Source organism: Vespula vulgaris, chromosome 6 (assembly GCF_905475345.1).
Source record: "Vespula vulgaris chromosome 6, iyVesVulg1.1, whole genome shotgun sequence".
In the NCBI taxonomy this organism is placed as follows: Eukaryota; Metazoa; Arthropoda; class Insecta; order Hymenoptera; family Vespidae; genus Vespula; species Vespula vulgaris.
Genome location: NC_066591.1, coordinates 2933500 through 2945231, shown reverse-complemented (window position 1 = coordinate 2945231; position 11732 = coordinate 2933500).

The window sequence follows — 11732 nt, the reverse complement described above, 5'->3', positions numbered from 1 at the left end:
AGAAAGGGAATTCGAAGTGAGGACGAACGTTGTTCGAGAAAAACTGGAGACAAGGAAAACTTTTAAGACTCGCGTTTTATATCACTGGCAGTATGTTTCGTTTTGGAAAAAGATTCTTTCGTGAGGACGAGTTTACTCGAGTGTAACGTGCGATTTTGCAGGTAGGGAAAAGAAAGAGAGAGAGAGAGATAGATAGATAAATAGAGAGAGAAAGAGAGAGAGAGAGAGAGAGAGAAAGAGAGAGAAGAAAATCGATCGAAAAAGACAGATTGCCGTTAATGACCCTCCTTTGACGTCGTTATAATTACTTAAGTTCCTGTTAGTTTGAACGATAAGCGAAAGGAATGAAAAGCGTGGTGCAGATAGAAATGGTGGGGCTATAGCGCAACTTAAAAAAGAAGCATACGAATTGGCAGTCTTGAAAAATGGTTTTACTTAATGGCAAATTTCTTTTCTCTTTGCTATAACATCAAACGAATCGGCGATAATATCTTTGTTCTATCCTCAAAAAATGATCACGTTTGTCGTTCATAAAAATTACTTTAGTTCGTCGAATATGTGTCTCATTAATTTTGTCTATATATGTCTGAACAAGTTTTTAATATATGTATAGAACAATTTCGTATATCAATGCTAGAAAATGGAAAAGAGAGGGAAAATGAATGAGAAACAAGAAGGAAAATGAAATTTCACGATTTGCGTAAGGAGGGTAAGACGAAGAGGGTAAAATCTCGAGACTTCGTTCACTTCGCGTCGACATACGTGCCAAGGCCATCAACGGTAATGGGATTACTTAGGCTCTCACATGACTACTTATTCATGTTAAATCGAACGCAGTGAAAGACCAAGAGAAAAAGAAACAGAGAGAAGGAGAGAGAGAGAGAAAGCGAAAGAGAGAGAAAGAGTGAGAGGGAAAATATAAGGCCGAAGATCGCGACTCTAAGAAGTTTTTCGGTCTCGCGGCTCTCGAGAGGGTTGTTTGGCGAACGGCCAGAGTCACCCCTTGGCTCCTGCCACCCTATGGACCAAACCCCTTACCTTCACCCTTACCACTACTATCCTGAGAATTCCGGATTAAGAGACGCTCGCGCAAACTCGAACGGCACTTAATGGCGAACGACGTTGGCGAATTTTGAGCAAGATTATCGTCGTCTTCGTGCTCCTCCGTACACTCGGCACTTTTGTAGCGAACGAACGATTAACGTCCTCTCCGACTACAACGACGAGATCATTGAAGGATCTATGAGAAAACTCGTTGATCTTATAGTCCGTCTTTCCAAATATTATATTTTAGCGAGCGACTAATCGTTTAGTCGAGTACAAAAATTGTTGTGTTTCTCTTAACTCTTAGTGAAAAACTTTAAGTCGTTAAATATGCCAGAAGAAAAATTTGTTATTCCCTGTGCCTGATAAACTGGTGACTCTCAAAAACTGACATCTACTTTACATATTACTACCTTTCTGATAAAGCTATGAGGTTTTTACAGCTTCTTGATACTACGAAACTGCTGAAGAACTAGTGTCTAAGAGTTTGAGAAGCATTAGTTTGAAAAACCATAGCCCTGTTCCTATAGAGCGTTAGACGTGCTCGCGAACTTTCGCAGGGATCGCCTGTAAAAATCGAAGCACGAGAGCTTCTCCCAGTGAGAATTTTTCGAGAAGATGTATTTCCGGATACCTTCAAGTTTAAGCCTTCATTTGTATTCCTGTAAAACTTCCTTCCTTCTGAGAGACGAGATGGATGAAGAGAGAAGAGAGAAGAAGACAGAGACAGAGAGAAAGAGAGAGAAAGAGAGGAAGGGAGGGACAGATAGAAAGATCTTTCGAAAAACGTAAAGTTTATCATCTTTTAAATCTACCACGTACCATCTTATACTCTTAAGACACATTTCACTGACATTGCGTGTTACTTGAATTCGAATTGAACTTTTGATCAACGTAGTCAAGATTGTGAATCAGAAGATGTAGCGAAGAGGTTTCGTTAGATTCAAAAGGACGAACTGGTCGAACGTATAAAATTCAATTCTTAAAACCGAATGAAATGATCGAATAACCGTGATACTTCGAACGCCTTATATGCTCGAAACTTTTTCTATGTATATCTCATTATCGTTTTTCTCGAGGCACGAAGTATATTATCGCGACTTAAGTATCCGCCATGTTTCCGTCTTCTTGTCCGGTATCTCTGAGCTGAGCCGCCGTGGGACATGTCGTATACTGTAACGAGAACGAGATTCTCCAAGCAGTCATTCTCTCTCTTTCTCTCTCTTTCCCTCTCTCTCTCTCTCTCTTTCTCTTTCTCCCCTTCTTTTTCTCTTTTTCTCTTTCTATCTCTTCCTATCTTGGTCTCTCGTCTTTTCTGAAATCCGTGCACAGGAAAGGAAATTCATTTGAAGAAACGATGTAGAAATCCCAACGTAACGTCGCTCGCGTAAGCGGAAAATCACGAGTACCGAGTTTCTTTCGCGGATCTTAGTTCATCCTCCATCGTTGTTCGTTGGAAAAATTCATTCGAGAAAAAGATCCGTTTATCGCCGTCATCGACAAGGTACCAATATACATATATTGGTCGTCTATCGTCAAGTAAGAGCGAATAATTCAGCGAGCCAATTAATTTCCACTTCGAACACAGATGATGGAGGTTTTCACGAACATTCCATGCATCAATTTACGCCAGAGTCCTTGGTAAAGTTTTCTCTCGAAAGTGGATGAAACGTGGACTCGAGGTTTGGCCCGAGTTGCTAGCTTTAATGGATGATAATTAGCGTCTCGCCCATCTTTTTTCTTTTTTTTTTCTTTTCATCAAGATATTTCTGATTCGTTAGTAAGGAAAATTATTTTCTTAAAAATTTGCTGTTTGCTGTTCTACTTGAAGGAATTTCATTTCGACTATTTGGACATGTTTCGAAGCGAATTTCACGGGGGAAAAAAAAATATATCTCTTATCGAACTTTTTTCGTTTTCAGATTTCCGTCCTATACAATATAGGCCGACCCGAACACGTTTCTATCGGAATAACGAGTTTATGCTTTCACGGTATAAAGAGATTCGTAAAAAAAGGAATGGAAATTCTTTTTCGACCAATATCGCGACATACTCTTGTTTTTATTTTCGTTTGGATCGATTCGTGACGAAGAGGAACTCGTTCGGTGTATGAAAAAGCAACGTGCACGATCCATTGGCATATTACACGATTATACTGTACATACCTAACATATCCATATGGTAATGATATTTGTTAACTTTCCATTGATTGCTTTTGATAATGCGATTCACCAGTTTTACTCCGGTTTAAAAAAAAGTTTCCTATATTTATTGCACATCTATTAAATTTGCGTTATTCGTTATGGTTTTAGTCATAAAAAATGAGAAAGAAAAAGGAGATAAAAAGAAGGAGAATAAAAAAGAGAAAGAAAGAAAAAGAAGAGGAAGAGAAGAAGGAGAAAGAGAGAGACAGACAGACAGATAGAGAGTAGAAAGAAAAGAAAGAGAGAATAAAGTAACTTCTTCAATTTTGTACTCCGACCGTTCTGCTCTAATGGACGCATCATTAGGGTTAATTATCTAAAGAAATCCAACGTACTCCCACCTTACTTTTCTACTTTCAAACTTTCCAACTAGAGCAAGATTTTTCGATCGTTTTGTATAAATCATCAGAAATGCTGCTCGAGCAGTTAATCCTAATTTTTATTACTATGTTTTCCTCTTTAGTTTTTAAGTAAATCGAAAAATAACTTTTCCTTCGTTATTAATAATGTATTTAACATAGACGTTATAAGATATATTTTATACATTACCACTCGTACATTGAAAAAGCTAGTGGTGAATCATTTTACACGAAGCAACCCGTGAGTACTTGAAGTTTGTTAGCTACCACAACTTTACGGGTAGCTTCCTACCTTCTTCTTCTTCTGACGAAAGCACTTATGAGAAGGAGGACACTTAGTTTTACGAAGTCGAGCTCATTAGAGAGAAATAAATTGTTTTTTCTGGTAACGAGAAAAATTTTATCGTGACCGATGCTTCATTTCTCTCTCTCTCTCTCTCTCTCTATTCCTCTCTGTCTCTTTCTTTCCCTCTCTCTTAAAAATTTCGTAAATCGAGGACAGATCGTAATGGGATATCCGCTTGGTATACATTCCAAATACAAGTATTGCCTCTATTTCTCTCTTTCTGTCTGTTTTGCAAAGTAGGCGGATGGTTAGATACTTGGCTCGTTCGAAAACGTCGCGTTCGGCTCGTGAGAGACAGGAGACAAGAGCCGTCTGAATGCTCGAGAGGGAAGAAGAGGAAGAAGCCGAGTTTCCTTCGAGAGTACGAACACCGACATTGGTATATCTACACGTAGTTGGTGCAGACAGGTCAGCCTAGAATCTGATACGACACGGAAGAGGCATCCAAAAGTATCGTGAAATATTCAGTTAGCGCTTGTGGCATTATAATGGGAGAGGACTTTAAGTTTTGAGACGCTCTTATATCAGACGGCATGCTGGCTCACCTCGATTCTAACGTGGGATGTGTATGTACTCTTCCCTCTCTCTTTCTCTCTTTCTCTCGTACACACACACACGCACATACACACAACACCCACACAAACTTTTTCATCGTGCCTTGCTTTACTCAGTGGCTCTTACGTCGATATTACGTAAATTGAGCTTAAGCGACGTGCCACCGTTCGAAGGAACCTCGGCCAAATGGGTCAGTCATAAGAAGGAAAGAGAGACTAAGAGAGAGAAGCTAAAGAAAGACAGAGAAAGAGTGAAGTTTTCTCGCGTATAGGCGAGATCATGCTTGGAGAAGTCTAACCTTCTTTCTCTCTCGCTCTTTCACTTATACACACGTATACTATCTTACGTTCAATTCACCTAGACTTACCATACAAACCTTCTCTACTTTCTCGACTTTTGCGGGTTTGCCGCGTCGCCCGAGGTGAGTTTAGTCGTTATGCAGCTCGTTTGTTTAAACGTTCTAACATCAAGCTCACCATCTTGAATTTTGATACGTACCTTCTCGTATGTGTTCGATCAGTGATGGCTTTCATTCGTCGGGTACCACAAGACCGACATGGCTCGTTTAATCGCCCCCACTGATGTATTTCGTGAAACGAGAGACTGAGAGAGTTGATAGGAGGGTGGAAAGAGAAGAGGAAGGGAGAGATAGAGGAAGTGTCGTCGAGGGTCAATGCGATTGAAAGCGACGCGGTTTTAGGGCTTGCGGAACGAGGGCAGGCCGCAACTAACTGGACGAGTTGCCGAGTCTCCGAGGCCAACCGCGCTTGCCTGTAACGGACCTACTGTTTGCACAGATAAGAGTAATTAATGTTTCCTCGGCTCTCACCAGTCTTAACCCAACCGCTCTTTTCTATTCCTCTCTCTCTCTCTTTCTATCTCTATCTCTATCTTTTCCTTTTCTCTTCGTCATAGGGCTATATCACCACTCAATTTCCCCATATTTTCTAGGTCCTTTCTTTTTCGAGACTTCTATTTCGTTAACAAATGACACTTATTCTCTATATAACGTTCAATCTTGTTTAATTACTACCGTCAATAGTAAAACCAACGGCAACAGCAGCAGCGGCAGCAACAGCAAGAATTAGACTTGAAGGTTTGCGAAACTAAACACGACAGAAGCTGCGGTCGACTCTATTAGGACGTGAGACCACACTCGTCACGCGGTACTAATGCTACTCAAACGAGAGTATCTGGACCATTCCTGATAGTCCCATCGTGCTTTGCATGCCGGACTCTCCCCTGATTTTCTCTATTCATGAATATGACGAATATCGAACTACCGATTTCGATTTTAGATGTAATAATATTATTTCAAATAATATGATTCTTTTAGTTCGTATAATATTTATGTAAAATTAATATCAATGATTTTTAATATTATTATGCTATATGAAAGAACCACTGCATTCGTGGAAATGCTTTAAAAAATTTATTTGACAATTAGCAAAGTAACGTGTCATTATAAATACTGTATTCTTTAATGTAATTTTATTAAACGTAACATATTTATCAACACACTTTGAATTCCAATTAAATTGAATGTGGAGTTTAATATGGTACACATTTCAGCTTTGGAAACGTTATCCATCGGTGATATAAACAAAAGCGAATATCGGGCAACTTTGATATTTATTAAGTCAGTTTTCATTAGTATTCCAGATGATGAACATCGTAACTTTCTCCGTTCGCATAGATACGTATATATAATTAATAATTTCTATTATTTTACATTTATTTCATCGATATATGATGCTCGTATATTACTATAAGTATAATTAATTAGGATTAAACCATACTATATTTGTTTAAACATTAATTAGCTAATAAACTGTTTTGAATATAAAATAATTTTTGTATAATGGCTGATAAATGTAAATTTCAAACACTGGGTCGATGCTGACCAATAAAATAAACAAAAACCTGCAGGCGAATAACTTCAACAGTTATCGAGTTAATCTTCTTTAATATTTCGACAAATAAATATCGAATCTAATTCTATCCATACAGGTCAGCTTAAATAATTTATACTTTTTGTTATTTTATAATTATTTAAACAATATATATGTACACGGTGTATAATAAACTAATATTTAAACAATAGTACTATGTTTGCTTAAATATTTTACATGGTGGAACAAGCGATAAATATAAAATAATAATAATAATCAGCTTCAATAATTTATACTTTCACTAATTTTATAATTATTTAAACAATATATAAGTACTCGGAATATAATAAATTAATATTTGAAAAATATTACATTCCCTTCAACATTACATATCTCGTAATATGCGACAAATATAAAACAATTTTAATTTAATACGCCGATACGCTTAAATTTTATACTCGATGTCCTTGTTTTCGCATAATATTTACAAAAACGTACTCGTGACTCATTTCGTCTATTATCGAACTAGTTCTCTTTTGTACTCCGGCGAGTGAACGTTGAAGATCTCTCTTTCCGAACATCTTAAATTAAAATATTAATACTTTCGGAAATTTTATAATTATTTAAACAATATATAGTGTACATAAAGTACAGTAAACTAATATTTAAACAATATTACATTTGCTTAGATATTATATAACTCGGGATACGCGTTAAATATAAAATAATGTTACTCTAGTCTTTCAATATGGTTAAAGTCATTGTGTGCTTTTAATGTCAACAAAAACGAACCTTCGACCGACTTTGCCTGTTGTCGAGCCAGTTCTCTTTTGCATTTCAACGAGTAAAGATCAAAATTCTCTCGTTCTATACGACTAATCTTAAATAATTTACATTTTCGATTATTTTATAATTATTTAAACAATTTGTGACGTGCGAGGATTATAATAAACTAATATTTAAACAATAGCACATTTATTTAAACATTTTATAGCATCAAACACGCTATTAATATAAATTAAATATAATTTAATATTTCTTTGGAATGAAAGAACTTCCATTCCGAAGTGGCGGTCGGTGAGTGTTTATGTAAACAAAAATATACTTTTCATTTCAAAGTCAATGAAAACTACGTATAGGAACAGTTTCGTTTTGGATTTCATTGAATAAAGATCAAAGCACTCTCTTTCCAAACGGGTAAGTTTAAATAATTTACAATTTTTACTGTTTAATGTACATCGAGTACAATCGAGGAATATTTCAATAATATTACATTGAATCGTGAGATAGTCGGTCGCGATACGAACTCATTTATAATCATTATATAGATTCTTTCTTCATTATCAAGACTCTCTTTGCACTAGCGTTAACAAAAATTTAAAGTAAGTCTATTTTTCTAACAAATATTTCCTTAATATTTTTAACAATTTCTTTCCGTAACAATGATACTATTAAATTTATTCGTATATTTCTGTTTCAGATCATTGCAATGGGTCATGAAGCAATGATTAAATCGAGTGTTTGTATCGTTAAAATAAAAATAATAATATCGCGAAATAGAAGCAGTGTTTGTTCGTGCGCGTTTCGCGATTTAAACCAGTGAACTTGCATCGACTGCGTGCAATGTAGTCGTTAGAGTCAATGTTTGTTCGTAAAGTTTTTTGCTTTTTTAACAGTCGCATAGACTGTATCTATAAAAGATAGTAGAGTTTCGCGAATTAACTTCAGTGACCGCCCGTTAATAAATAATTACCGCGTATTAGAGTCAGTGCATCATTGAAAAGGATTTCAACCAACTTTGATGTCGACCTACCTCACTTTTGACCTCCTACGGGTCAATCACCTTCAATTTCGACCTACATCGCGGACGAGTGTTTTGGAGCCATCGCAGAACTTCTTAAGTAGTAAGTGAATTTTTAAATCCCTCTGATCACTCAATTTTGTCGAGAACAAAGGGTCTGAATCGACACGAGTGATTGGTTGTAATTAATTAATAAAAGAGCCTTGAGTGATGACGAATTACCCTTTTTGGAAATTTACTTGTGAATGGTTTCTTATTTTTTGACTTATTTAATAAATCAGGATAAAGTCTTCTTTTATCGTTTATAATTAGTTGCACTTGGAATATTTCAATGCATTTTGAAATGTATTTCTTTCGTAAAAATGATAAATAATCGGTACTAAGAAAGTTTAATAAAGAGCAAGAAGGTATTTGCGATGAATAGTTTCTAGATTGCAAGTGAAATTGCAAGATTTTTTTTTTTGTAATAATTAGAGTAATCATTCGTAAGAAGGGACGTTTAAGGATCTTTCATTATATTTAATATAAATAAAGGTTAATGAAATATTTAATCAATTTTGTTGATAAGAGAAAAAATCTCGATAGAGTCATTCCGTTTAAAAGAAAAAAGTTGAGTAGAGTCATTGATAAAGGACAAAGGAGCTTGTAGAATAATAGTTCGCAGACCCTAAAATAATCAATTTTTAGCTTAAGATTTTCAGCAATTGATATAATAATTTCCGTTTCTCTTACTTTGCGAAAAATTATCGTCGAGAGATTTAAATATTTACACGAGTGTTTAAAGAATCTTTTTATCTCAAATGTAGACGAATTTCTTTTCTCTCGTTCAGGTAAGAGAAATAGAAGGACACTTAGGCATTATGTGTTCTCGGTCTCAATTAAGTTCAAACTCGGTTCCAACGTACTCAATGTACTCTTGTAAATATTTATATGTGCGGTAGGGTCCAATCTTTGGTCTCGGAGTTATTGTTGCGAAAGCACGACCAGTCATGTTCCATGTTAGTGATTGAAGCTTGCGATATTACGACGGTCGAGCTATGTGTAAGTTGATTTCCGAATATGCAGTTACGCTGGAGTTTTCAATTTCAGCATTTGAGATCTAAATTCTCGTGAAGCGATAATCACCTCGTTGCTTTGATTTTGCTTCGATTTTTTAATAATAATAGTAGTAATAACATAAAATAGTATAAAAGAATAGAATTAGCGTTAAGTGGAGGATCTCCAAATGCAGCAACCTTCACGTGGTGAGATCTGAGTCGGTATTACTTGCGAAATATCAAAATGTAAATTTAAATTATGTAACGCAAGTACTACCGGGCGAATGGCTGCATATTTCAATGTATTTCAAAAATCTCTTCATTCCAAATTTAATTATACATTAAAGTACTTACTTTTTCCAAATTTGTTCTCTCTAATAATAATTAAAGTACATTAAAGTACTTACATTCGTACATAGAGAATACTTCATGGACATGAAGAAGAAAGCAGCATGCTTCATACATGGAGAAGACACCAGCATCGGTACGAGACTTTTTACGAGAACTACCATAAAGATTACGTTTTGCTTATAAAATAATTAAATCGAAATAGATTAGGAGTAAAAAAAAACGTATGCATCTGTTTTATCGTACGTATTGATTAAAAGTTTATAGAATTAACTTGAATCATCAGAAACGAGTTACGTAATTTATTAATCCGTGAATAGTTTGTTAGTTTCTATTTAATTGCTCGGTATGTGAAGAGAATTGAATTCGTCCGTGCGTATCTCTACATGATGCTTTGTTAAGCTCGCACACATAGTATATCTCACGTATACAGTACATAGTATGCACGGCTTCCACCCAGCACGGAAGCAGTCCGTTCGTACCACGCTCGCATCTTTGAATATTCCTGTTTCAACAAGCAGGAAACTAGTTGTCTCCCTTTCCGTAAAATATGAAATGCATCAGCTGCTTAGATACGCGCCGTTACCATTTACCAACGTGAAAACGAGTCAGGTCAACCGGATACGGAAAAGTAGAAACCGTGAATGAGACTTGCGGATAAAACGTGTTCGGTTAATCGGTGTTATCATTCTCTCTTTCTCTTTCTCTCTCTCTCTCTCTCTTTTTATATCGCTCTCCCTCTTTCTTTCTCTTCTTTTCAGAGAGCATTTCAATCGCCAGTAATCGTATTCGCTCGTTACGCACCATTTTGCGGAACGCCATGCTTAAAAGGCTACATTTCTCTCGTAGAGAGGAAACAAGTTTATGGACCGTTTCGAGTGTACGATCTTGGAATAAAAATTATGCAACCTTTTAGCGTGAGTCGTTCCCTTGTTGTTCTTTTTTCTTTTTTTTTTTTATTATGTTTTCGCATATAACCAGTAAAATTGGAGTCGTAATGACTCGAAATTATGGTCACCAGCAGAGTTTCACAAGAATGGTGTGTAGTGAATCAATGAAAACGGTATAATGCCGTGAAATTGCTACGCGTACGTCATGTTGAGACCGCGATATATGGCCGAAATAAAAAAAAAAAGAAGAAAAAAAGGAAAATATAGTGTTTTCGTGTTCGCTCTCTTTCAGCATATCTCGTTCGCGAAATAGGACCGTTCCGTGATATTCCAATTTTGTTACACACGTTCGTTGCTATATGTTCTTCGAAAAATAAAAGACGCCCATGAGACTTTCTTTCACAGATATGTAGGTACGTAAGTTAACGCATATGTGCACGCGTGCATCTATATTTTCTAGAAAGATACACGTTGTAAAATCCCTTTTTCGTTTCTCGGACATTTACAAAATCGTTTCGTGATATACGACGTCGATACGATTTATAGCGATTCGCTGGTAGTACTCGCGTGCTTCGTTCAATATGAGCACGTTACTTTGACGTTTCATACTTGTCCTGTTAGAGACACGTGCGTCGGTAGTCCGCAAAAATTGAAATTTACTCGAGCACGAGGTTCACGAATCGAGAAATGTCATTTTTTTAAATAATCTTCGATAGCGTAGATGGGTATCAATTTTGGTAGATGTAAAATGAAAATAAATCGACTTTATAATGGAAAATAAACGCGATCGAGAACAATGAAAATGAAACGGAGTTAATTTATTTGTTTGAATGGAATAATTTTTACGATATATTTTTTTACTGACGTTTAATTCGACGAAATAAATAAAATGATATACGATATAAATTAAACAATTAATTCTTATTGAACTTTTTATTACGTTTATAACTAATTTATCTTAATCTGAAAAGTTAGTACCTGTAATTTATATATATACTTGATATAGCTATATGCATATATATATGTTTATATGCATTATGAAATACAGAGCCGCGCATAAGATGGTCACACATGACTCACGTTCCGGGCATAGATTCTTAGCGTTCGCATTATTAGTCTCCTTTCGGTGAGCGCTCTGTATAGGGAAAGTAATCTCGACTTTTTGAAATTCAGTCGTCGTAAAAGTCGCGATCCGCCACTATAGAAATGTGGTTTCGTTTATTCCACGTATTACTCTCGTAATAAATAAAAGCTCG